The sequence below is a fragment of the Vulpes vulpes genome, chromosome 1 (assembly GCF_048418805.1).
Source record: "Vulpes vulpes isolate BD-2025 chromosome 1, VulVul3, whole genome shotgun sequence".
Lineage (NCBI taxonomy): Eukaryota > Metazoa > Chordata > Mammalia > Carnivora > Canidae > Vulpes > Vulpes vulpes.
The window spans coordinates 173051335-173063427 of NC_132780.1; the positions used below are offsets into that span (position 1 = coordinate 173051335).

At 44.1% G+C, this 12093-nt stretch overlaps 1 protein-coding gene across 3 annotated transcripts in view; it reads left to right on the forward strand.

The window, feature by feature from the left end:
• Positions 1–721: 721 nt before the first annotated feature.
• Positions 722–12093, forward strand: part of MRAP2 (melanocortin 2 receptor accessory protein 2) — a 49216-nt gene continuing 37844 nt past the window's right edge. Inside the window, exon 1 of one of the 3 annotated variants that reach the window (XM_026007438.2) lies at positions 722–1123. The gene's annotated coding sequence lies outside the window, so the exon portion shown is untranslated. Of the gene's footprint in view, positions 1124–1458; positions 1543–2055; positions 2077–12093 lie in introns of those variants that run through there. The other 2 variants (XM_072736491.1, XM_072736480.1) reach the window with 2 other exon arrangements.

Here is a 12093-nt window from a genome sequence, read left to right on the forward strand (position 1 = left end):
TCCCCACCTCCCCTTCTACCACCCCTAGTTCGTTTCCCAGAGTTAGGAGTCTTTCATGTGTAGTCCTGGTTAAACCACCCTTGTGGGGGCACCAGGCTTCCTGAGCTCCTCCATTTACAAATCTGTGGCCTCAGGCAATTCGTTTAACCTCTCTAAGCTCCAGTTTCCTCATCTGTAAACTGGCAATAATACTGTCTGAAAAGGTATGCATGAGTAGTAAAGGAAATGCCTCCCACAATTAAGAACATCTCAGTCCGTGGAGCATAGCAAGGGCTTTCTCCCCAGATGCCAGCAGAACTTGCTTTCCCATCTTCAGTTGTTTTTTTTTTTTTAAGATTTTATTTATCTACCACTGAGAGACACAGAGAAGCAGAGACACAGGCAGCTGATCTGTGGCACTATTGTATTGCTACAGATTTCAGGAGAGATAGCCAAAAGAATGAAGCTAAAACACATGCAAAAAGATTAAAACCAGTTTTGAATGCTTGGGAGCAAAGGAGGACAGGAGTTTACAAACACAACTTAAAATGTTGAGGATGAAAAACTTACATATATATTTTAAAGACTTTATTTATTCATTCGTGAGAGACACAGAGAGAGAGAGGCAGAGGGAGAAGCAGGCTCCATGCAGGGAGCCCAATGTGGGACTCGATCCTGGGTCTCCAGGATCACGCCCTGGGCCGAAGGCGGCGCTAAACCGCTGAGCGACCCAGGGATCCCCCTCATCTCCAGTTCTCTACTCAAAGCCACCTTCCCTTTGGGGCCACCTCCCATCACCGAATTAAGACCCCTCCCCATCAACATCCTTTAAGCCCTTCCTGAGTTATTTTTCCTCTGTAGCTCTTACTGCGACTGCAGACCCTGCGCATCTCCCGTATTTCCGTGTCCTGGGTGCCTCCTAACGGGAATATAAGCTGCAGGAGGTGGTACCCCCAGCGCCCAGTGCAAGGTCGGGCGTGGAGCGCGGACTCAGCAAGTGTTTCCTGGGAGGGAGGAGTGAGCCACGTCTGCTAACTCGAAACTACTCTTGGTCCAGTCCTATCCTTTCGAGGCCCTGTTGGGGGGACATTTCCACGGTCCGTTTCCTCCAGCGCCCAGAAGCAGAGGGAAGAAGTGAATCGAGGTAATTTTAGCAGCTGGCGAGGGAGGACCCCTTGGCCTTAGTGAACTTGCACCCGACGCGGAGGCTCTCGCGTAGACCTCTCTCCTGCGTGCCGCCCCGCTCCTCCTGGCTCAGCTCATTAGTCAAAATTGGCCCGAGGGACCCGCCGCGGAGCTGGGGCGGGTAAAGAACCGCGGGTTCCTCCTCCCTCCAGACGGCGAGGGGCCGCCGAGCAGGGCGCGGCGCTGCACGGCAAGCCCGGGGCTCCGCAGGCGGCCCCCGCGCCCCTCGCCGCCGGGCTGCGGGCCGGGAGCGCGCGTCCCCGCCGCATCGCGGCGCCTGGAGCGGCTCGCCGAGGCCCGGGCGGCCGGAGGAGGTGGAGGTGGAGGTGGAGGTGGAGGTGGGGCGGGGGCGGCGCTCAGGCCCCTCGGAGGAGCCAGGTAACCGCGGGCGGGACGGGGCGCCCAGGGCCACGCAAGCCGAGGCGCCGGGGTCTGGGGGGCTCGGGGGGCTCGGGGGAAGGCAGTCGGGCTCCAGCGGGTTTGGCGGGGGTTTTCAGTCGGGGGGATGTTTGGGAGGACGGCATCGGCAAGGGGGCAGCCGGGTTTTGAGGGTGCCCGGGCGCAGGGGCGAGACCCCGTGCAGAGCATCCAAGTTCGAGAGCTCCCCTGCAGCCCGCGGACGCCGACGTCCCGCCCGAGGCGTCCGGAGGAGCAGGGCGCGCTGCAGCGGGGGGCGGAGCGGGGCGCTCGGGCGGGTTCCCTGCCCTGGGCTGCTGGAGGGCCCGGGGACACCTTCTCCCCGCGGTGAGAAAACTTCCCGCGCCCTGGCCCGCCTGCCACGGCTGCGCCCTCCGACGGAGCCCCTCTGGGCGCGGGCGCCCTGCGCATCCAGGGCGAACGCGCGGCCGCCCGGGCCCGGGGTGCGCGCCCCCCGCGGGGCGCAGGGTTCCCAGGATCCGCGCGGGCCTGTCGGTTCGTTCCTTTCGTTTGCACTAGGGAGCCTGCCTGCGGGTCGTCTTGCGGATTGGAGGGAGACAGCGGTTTCGGTTTTCTTCCTGTTCCATGCTTTCCGCGTAATTAATTGAGGAAGACAAAAGGTGGCCTCCTTGGAAACTTGTTCTGAGGCTTTGTGGTTTCCGCAGCGGTGTAGAGGACTGAGGAATCCCAGCTATTACTCAGGATTTAAAATCATGACAAAAGGAAACATTTAATGGTGTCCGGAAAGCAAAGGGGACGCGCGGGGTGGGGTGGGGTGGGGGTGGGGGGACTGTCCATGCTACTCCAGGGAAAAGCAGCACACTCCCATATAGATAAATCCTCATGAAAGCCCCAAAGGTAAGTGGTAGTGTTTCCAGTTTGCACATGGAAAAAAAAAAAAAAGCAACTTAGGTTGAGGTATAAGTTACCCAACCCAATCCCCCAGTCAATAGTGGGGTGTAGGGGCCTGAGAACTAGGACTGTGAGGCCAGTGGCCGCAGCTACATCAGGTGGGGTGCATTACCGAGAATGCAGGCAGCAAAGTGGTCTGGACCTGCCAAGGGTAGGGTCCCGAATGGGAGAGGCTTCCACGAGCTGGGGTGCCCACGTCAAGGAATTAGGCTCTGGTCAGGAAGATCATCCGGTGTTTGCAGAAGATGAGACGATATCAACAGGTACAGGAGAAGGCAGGGTTGCCCCGGTTTATTTCTCGCTGGGAGCAAAGAAATAAGACCCCTTTAAGAGGTCTTGAAACCCGACTGGGCTGGCTTGCTCAACGTCCAAATAACAGGCATCCGAAAGCAGTGGGAGTGGTCACAGTCACCTTTGAGCTGGCTTGGTAGAGGAGCACCGAGCCAGACTTTTGAAAACAGACAAACGTTGGATCCTGGCAACGTTCCAGAACAGCTTTGTAAAGGAGAAAGCTCAAGACCTCCTAGGAAAGGATTTGCAAAGACCATTTATGCCAAACTAACTTCTTTCCCTTTTCTAGCAATTTACCCGGTTGCCGGTTGGGACACGCCTTATCCATCGTTTTTCAAATGTGGGTTATGAATGTAGTGAGTTGCACCAGCCTTTTTTTTTTTTTTTTTGAAAACATGACATTAAATAGAAGGGAGGAGAACACACCAGAGTGCGTTATATATGCAAGGGAGAATATTGTTTTGTGAAATAGGAGTCAGTGTATTCTGTGTTGTTTATCCTGCTCCCTCTGCAGAGGTGTGCACGCTTACCTCTGGCTGCCCCCGCTGATCCTTCTGGCTAACGCCACTCTGGTGGGAGTCACCTTTTACTGTGCAAATTATATCATCTATGCATTCTAGAAAATGTAGCCTTCCTCCTCTTCCGTTCTCTAGGCCTGATAATTTGCCAATCCTCTGAATCCTTTATTTTTGGCCTCTTATTTATTTTTTTTGAAGCGTTTAATTCCAGTTAGCATACAGGGTTATCTCAGTTTTAGGAGTACAATGTAGTGATTCCACAATTCCATACGTCACCCAGTGCTCATCACAACAGGTGCACTCCTTAATCCCTATCACCTGTTTCACCAATCCCCCACCCATCCCCTCTGGTAACCCGCAATTTGTTCTCTATAGTTAATAGTTAACAGTCTGTTTCTTGGTTTGCCTCTCTTTATCCCTTTGCTCATTTGTTTTGTTTCTTAAATTCCACATATAAGTAAAATCATATGGTATTTGTCTTTCTCTGACAGACGTACTTGGCTTGGCATAATACTCTCTAGTTCAGGGATCCCTGGGTGGCGCAGCGGCTTGGCGCCTGCCTTTGGCTCAGGGCGCAATCCTGGAGACCTGGGATCGAATCCCACATCAGGCTCCCAGTGCATGGAGCCTGCTTCTCCCTCTGCCTGTGTCTCTGCCTCTCTCTCTCTCTCTCTGTGACTATCATTAAATAAATAAAAATTTAAAAAAAAAAACGCTTTAAATACTCTCTAGTTCATCCATATAGTCGCAAATGGCAAGATTTCATTTTTCTTACGCTAATATTCCATTGTTTATAAACACTGCTGCTGCTTTATCCATTCATCAGTCGATGGACATTTGTGCTCTTTCCATAATTTGGCTATTGTTGATAATGCCGCTATAAACATTGGGGTGCATGTATCCCTCTGAATTATTGTTTTTGTGTTCTTTGGGTAAATACCAAATAACGTAATGACTAAATTGTAGTAAATTTTAAAGCTAAATTTTAGCTTTCTTGGGAAGCTCCATACTGTTTGCCACAGTGGCTGCACCAGTTTGCATTCCCACCAACAGGGTGAGCAGGTTCCCCTTTCTCCACATCCTCACCAACACCTGTTTTGTTTCATGTGTTGTTGATTTTAGTCACACCTCACAGGTGTGAGATATTTCATTGTATTGACTTGCAGTTGATAAGTGATGTTAAGCATCTATTCATGCATCTGTTGACCATCTGGATGTCTTCTTTGGAAGAATGTCTATTCATGTCTTCTGCCCATTAAGTGTATTATTTGTTTTTTGAATATTGAGGTTTATAAGTTCTTCATGTATTTTGTTGACTAGCCTTTTATCTGATATGTCATTTGCAAATATCTTCTCCCATTCCACAGGTTTCCTTTTAGTTTTGTTGATGGTTTCCTTTGCTGTGCAGAAGCTTTTTATTTTGATGTAATCCCAATTGTATATTTTGTTTTCTTTGCTTCAAGAGACCTATCTAGAAAAGGTTGCTATAGCCAGTGTCAGAGAAATTATTGCCTATGATCTCTTCAAGGATTTTTATGGTTTCAGGTCTCACATTTAGGTCTGTAATCCATTTTGAGTTTATCTTTGTGTATGGTGTAAGAGAATGGTCCAGTTTCATTCTTTTGCATGTTGCTGTCCAGTTTTCCCAGCACCAGTTATTGAAGAGACTGTTTTTTTCCCCCATTGCATATTCTTGCCTGCTTTGTTGGAGATTGACCATATAATTGTGGGTTCATTTCTGTGTTTTCTATTCTGCTCTATTGATGTATGTATCTGTTTTTGTGCCAGTACCATACTGTTTTGATTACTACAGCTTAGTAATATAACTTGAAGTCCAGAATTGTGATGCCTCCAGCTTTGCATTTCTTTTCAATATTGAATTGACATTCTGGGTCTTTAGTTAATAGTTTAACATTTGTTCTTCCAATCAATGACTATGGACAGCCTTTCCATTTCTTTGAATCATCTTCAGTCTCTTTCATCAGTGTTTTGTAGTTTTCAGAGTATAGCTCTTTGGTTAGGTTTATTCATAAACCAGACCATTCCTGGCTATCTATTTTTGGTGCAATTGTAAATACGACTGTTTTCTTAATTTCTCTTTCTGCTGCTTCATTCTTAGTGTATAGAAATGTAACAGATTTCTGTATATTAATTTTGTATCCTGTAACTTTACTGAATTCATTTATGAATTCTAGTAGTTTTTTGGTGGAGTCTTTCAGGTTTTCTATATAGAGTATCATGTCATCCATGAATAGTGAAAATTTTACTTCTAGTCAATTAGGATGCCTCTTTATTTCTTTTAGTTGTCTGACTGCTGAGGCTGAGATTTCAAGTACTGTATTGAATAAAAATGGTAAGAGTGGACCTCTTTGTCTTGTTCCTGACCTTAGGGGAAAAGCTCTCACTTTTTCCCTATTTAGGATCATATTAACTGTGGAGTTTTCATATATGGCCTTTATTATGTTGAGGTATGTTCCCTCTAAACCTACTTTGTTGAGTTTTTATCATGAGTAGATGTTGTACTTGTCAAATGCTTTATCTGCATCGATTCAAATGATTATATGGTTCTTGTCTTTTATTAATGTGATGTATCCTGTTGACTTGCAAATATTGAACCATGCTTGCAACCCAGGAAAAAAAATCCCGTGATTTATTTTTTAAAATGTTTTAAAAATAATTTATTCATGAGAGACACATAGAGGCAGAGACACAGGCAGAGGGAGAAGCAGGGTCCATGCAGAGAGCCTGACATGGGACTCAATCCTGAGACCCCAGGATCAAGCCCTGAGCTGAAGGCAGATGCCCAACCGCTGAGTCACCCAGGAGTCCCCCATGATTTTTTTTTTAATTTTTATTTTTTTAAAAATATTTTATTTTTTTAAATTTTTATTTATTTATGATAGTCACAGAGAGAGAGAGAGAGAGAGAGATAGGCAGAGACACAGGCAGAGGGAGAAGCAGGCTCCATGCATCGGGAGCCCGACGTGGGATTCTATCCCGGGTCTCCAGGATCGCGCCCTGGGCCAAAGGCAGGCGCTAAACCGCTGCACCACCCAGGGATTCCTGATTTTTTTTTTTTTTAATGTATTGTTGGATTTGATCTGCTAAAAGTATTTTATTGAGGATTTTTGTGTCTGTTCACCAGAGGTATTGGCCTATAGTTCTCTTTTTTGTGTGTGGTATCTTTATCTGGTTTTGATATCAAGGTAATGCTGGCTTCATAGAATAAATTTGCAAATTTTCCTTCCATTTCTATTTTTTGGAATAGTTTGAGAATAATAAGTATTAGCCCTTCCTCAAATGTTTGATAAAGTTCGCCTGTGAAGCCGTCTGGCCCAAGACTTTTGTTGGGGTTTTTTTGACTAATTCAGTTTCTTTGCTGATTATCAGTCTCTTCAAATTTCTATTTCTTCCTGTTTCAGTTTTGTAGTTTGTATATTTCTACAAACTTGTCCATTTCTTCTAGGTTGTCTAATTTGTTGGCATATAGTTTTTCATAGTTCTTTTATAATTGTATTTCTGTGGCATTGATTGTGATTTCTCCTCTCATTTGTAATTTTATTTGTTTGAGTCTTTTTTTCTTGGTAAGTCTCGCTAGGGGTTTATCAATTTTCTTGATTTTTTTTTTTTCAAAGAACTAGCTCCTGGTTTCATTGATTTATTCTATTTTTTTTTCAGTTTCTATATCATTTATTTCTGCTCTAATCTTTATTGTTTTCTTCCTTTTGTTGGTTTTAGGCTTCCTTTTTTTCTTTTTCTAGCTCCTGTAGGTGTAAGAAGAGGTTTTTATTTGAGACTTTTCTTCTTCAGATAGCCCTGTATTGTGTACTTTCCTCCTAGGACTACTTTTTCTGCATCCCAAAGGTTTTGGACCATTGTGTTCTTATTTTCATTTGTTTCCATGTATTTTTTAAATTTCTCTTTTTAATTTCCTGGTTGACCCATTCATTATTTACTAGCATATAATTTAACCTCCATGTATTTGTGGTCTTTCCAGATTTTTTTTCCTTGTGGTTGACTTTTAGTTTCATAGTGTTGTGGTCAGAAAAGGGGCATGGTATGACTTTGATCTTCTTGTATTTGTTGAGACTGGGTTTATAGCCTAATATGTGATCCCTTCCAGAGAATGTTTATTTTTGACCTAATAATGTTTTTAGTGTGACAATGACTTGGCTCAATGCTTCCTAATGCACAGTCTCCTTTACTATTCACAGCTAGGTGGCTGTGGCTATTTACATTTTGCAAAGAGGGGTTCCCCAAACTAGGGGCATACAAATAATTCATCACTGGTCCCTGCCCCCCATTATGGATCATCCAAAGTGTGTCCTGCCTTTGCAGAAGCATTTTACAAAGTCTCATACTATCCCTGAGGATAAAGTCGGGGAAGAGAGGATGCACAACAAGGCTCTGTCCCTGTCCCTGCACCTCTTTGATATTATTCACTGGGAGAAAGACATAGAGGGGACATACATCCGAGATGTGGCAACTCTAAATCTGGGAGGGTACTCTACGAGGCACGTTTTATATCTGGACAAGAGATAATAATACAGAAGGTTGAGCTCACAGAAGGTTGAAGTTATAGTCCTGTATTTAGGTTCATAGTCAATTTAAAAAGTAAAAGATGGATTGGCCTCCTGAGTAGCAATTCATGTGAAAAAAAAAAATTCCAGGGATTTCAATGCCCCCCTCCCCCCCAGCTCTGAATGGACCATCATGTGAAGTAGCTGCTCAATAGCAAACTTAGGTTGCACTGACAAGGACAGACCTTTACTTATAGACATTTGTGTGAAGCTTATTACGTGCCAAGCATATTTATGAGTGTTTTGCAGCTTTATCTCAATCCCTGTAACAAGCCCATGAAGTAGGGAATATAATCACCATTCTCATTTAACAGATAAAGAAGTTGAAGCACAGAAGGATTAAGTAATTTGCCTAAGATTACATAGCCAGTAAGTAGTAGAGCAGGATTAGAACCTGAGCCCATAATCACTATGATCTACCTGACTGAATCAAGGGAGCCCAGGGTCCTTCCACCATAGCATCGCCTTCTGGTGGCCCCTTAGTAGAGGACAGAAATTAACTTTGCAGCATCAGAGGAAGGTAACCTAGATGATGAGGGTCTGAAGACTAGGCCATATGAGGAACAGTGAGTGTTTAACCTGCCGGAGAGCTCTGGCCAGTTATAAGGCCACTCCTCAGATATCTGAAGAAGAGGAAATGGGTTTGTTCCCAGTGTCCGATCAAGCCAATGCTGGGTGATCTTGTGTCAGGAGTGGGGGAGGATTCTTCACCAGTGAGGTAGTATTGACTTTTATATCTCTGAATGCCCCTTTCAATGGTTGAATTCCTCAACTTAACTAGATATGTAAGAGTAAAATACACTTTAAAAATAATTGGGAATTAATAATCTATCCTAAACATTTACGTGTGTGTATATATAAAGTACTGAATTCAAGTTTTGACTGAGCCACACATTCAGATTATGTGAAAATCAAAAGGAAAGTGCTAGACCCCCCCCCCCCCCCCCAAGTAGAAACTTTAATGTAGATATTTGAGAACTTTTTGTTAGGGCAAGAGATGCCAGAGGATTTCCAGGTGGGACCATGTGGGAGAGGACTGGCCTGGGGCCACTGTAAATTCAGCCCAAGAGTGGGACACCCTAGCAGCTAGATTTTCCAGAAATTCAGAGGCTAAGGTAAGAGTGAGCAGTCAGTCAGCTGAAGGAAAATGAATATCACTAAAGCACGCATACACAGTGTGTGCAAAGACAGTTAATACAATCCTGTACTACTTTGATCTTGGTGGGGTGAGAAACTGGCTGGCAGTTGGACATTAGGTAGAAAAAAAGAAAAGAGGTCAACTTTCCCTCAATCCCTGCAGGAGACCAACATGCAGCAGGACCTAGCTGGCATAGGGCAGGACATTTTGTTTCCAGACTGCACATTTGAATTCTTTTGGGAGTTGTAAGTGGTTGCTTGAGCAGAAAAGTCATAGGATCTACTCAAGTGTTCATCTGAGAACAGGGAGGGTAAATCCATTGAATCCATATTAAAAGGGCAATGGAAGAGAATAATAAATTTGACATTTGATCAGGTCCCATAGTTGTGCCAGCTCAGAAGATGGATTATATATGCTTGGTTTGAACTAGTGAAGAGTAATAATCTGTTTGCTTGATGTTACATGTATTTTAGACGTGGAGGTAGAAACACTTAGAAAAGGAAATATTTACTTGCCTACAGCTCAAGGGAGTCAGGCTCAGAAGACTGGCTCATCAAATAAAAACACAATAAATACTTAAGAGAAAATACTCCATGAGATTATCAGAGTTCTCAAGTGTACATTAATTAGTCTATTGTTCATGGTTGAAAGCAACTTTTGCGCATGATTACCATATTCCCCAAAGTCATGACTTATCTTTAGATATTCTGTAGCAAATAAAAAGGAAGAAAATTGTTTTTCTGTAGGGAGTCTAGGTTTATGGGACATGTTCTGGGTTTTATTTTGGAGACCAACTTTCAGGCAGGATGATCATGTTATTTTTGGCTTATCTCAGGGTGCAAAGTGATTTTTCTTTCTGACTGGAGAATAAGAAATGCTTAGTCCGAGATGTGGTTTATGTATACAATGGAATATTACTCAGCCATTAGAAACGACAAATACCCACCATTTGCTTCGACGTGGATGGAACTGGAGGGTATTATGCTGAATGAAATAAGTCAATCAGAGAAGGACAAACATTATATGGTCTCATTCATTTGGGGAATATAAAAAATAGTGAAAGGGAATAAAGGGGAAAGGAGAAAAAATAAGTGGGAAATATCAGAAAGGGAGACAGAACATGAAAGACTCCTAACTCTGGGAAACGAACTAGGGGTGGTGGAAGGGGAGGTGGGCTGGGGGTGGGGGTTGACTGGGTGGCAGGCACTGAGGTGGGCACTTGACGGGATGAGCACTGGGTGTTATTCTGTATGTTGACAAATTGAACACCAATAAATAAATTTATTTAAAAAAAAGAAATGCTTAGTCCTATTAGAAAGAGGAGAAAGTCTACATTTTTTACTTCTCCTTCCTTGCAAATATGATTCTTTTATCCATTATGGTGTTGCTGAGATGTGAAGTAAAAAAGCAGAAGTTGAGCATCTTTTTATGGGATGCTAAAATTATGGCTATTAAAGTCTGGGTAGAATTGTTGTTTGTGTCTCTGTTACCAAGATCTATGGGATTTTCACTTGACTAGAGAACATTAATAAATTGTATAACTCTTCAAGTGCAAATAATTTATAAGCTTCAAATAGTTATCCTCCCCAAAGGTGCCTTCAGTTTCCTCATGTCCTTGAGAATAGCAAAAACAACAATTAAAGGCAAAGGTGGGGTAGCCTTAGGGAGCTGCTTCCTACAGGTCAGCTCTACAGTTGCCTAGTTGATCAAGAAAGACTTCTTTCTTCAAGATAAGTGAGGATATGTGGGTGTATACAGCACCTGTCTTTCTATAAACCTTTGTGCAGATTTTCCCCCAAAATATCATTCTCTTGTGAAGAAAAAAAAAAGGGGGAAAGAAACAGATGAAGACCTAAGATCTGGAAACTGTATCCTGTAAACTGCCGTATATTCCTACCAGGGCTCCACTAAGATCTCCATTAAGTTACTTCAACAGGAGAGGATGATTAACCCACATTTCTGGGATGCTGAAGCAGAGGCCAGGGCAACCAGAACCAAGTATGTGTTCATCTTGAACATTCCTTCATTTGATATTTGCAGTTTACTCTATAACATATCTGTACATATTTAATATAAAAAATCATCTTTCAAGGCTTCTCTTAAAAGAGGATGATCCAGGTATGTTCTAAGATGGGGGGGCTGACATCCCCAGTACCTAGGAAGGCAGAGCAGGGAACTGACTTTCTGACCCTTGCTGTGCTGGCTTGGTCCGGCTCTCTTCTGACCAGCCCCTCCCTGCAGATGAGGAGCCTGGAGCTTGCCTGGCCTTGCTCTCCCAGACTACGGTTGGCATTCAATTTGGGATTGTAGTAGGTTGGCAGTGGGTGTGGTAGCTGGAGAAACTGAAGAGACCCATATCCTAGTTTAAGAATCCAAGATCGAGGAGGATAAGATGATCATTAGAAAATGTAGCCTTCCTGTGGCTCTGTCTGGAGCTCTGCTTTAGTTTACATTTCTGTTTCTGTGGAATGGGGATTGAAACACCTGGTCCTTCTTTTGGCTTGTTTTATCAAAAGAATGATTCAGCTCAGGGCTGTAAGGAACAGTGAGTGCTGTTTGGAGGCAGATAGCATGAGCAATAAATACAACACAGGCTTGTTTGCAAGATCATCCTCAAAGTGATTTAAGATATGGTCAGTCTCATTCTCCTTAGCCCTATTATGCCAAGTGTTTCAACAACTCCAGTAATTAAAATGGAAAGGATGGTTGTTTCCCTAGTACTGTTAAAATGGTAATTCACCTGGCTGTGATGTTTTATAATAGCAGCTCTATAAATTGGCAAGAGAATTCAGTGACAGGCAAAGTCTGATCCTGAGGGAGTCTGATTTATAATCTCATTATCTGAGAGATTCTGGTAATCCATGGGATGGGATTTGAAGGAAGGGAGACAGTCCTCTTGGGCTTGGGCAGGACTCTGTGGGTGAAATGGTGACTGAGCACTACTCTCAAAGGATGGCAGGAGTCCCAAGTGGGGGTAGATGACAGTCCACGCTGGCAAGTGGAATAGAGTAGGCAAGGTCTCAGAGGGACTGTCTTTGAGCTCTCCCCCACCTGGCTCCTGTGCTATAATGAG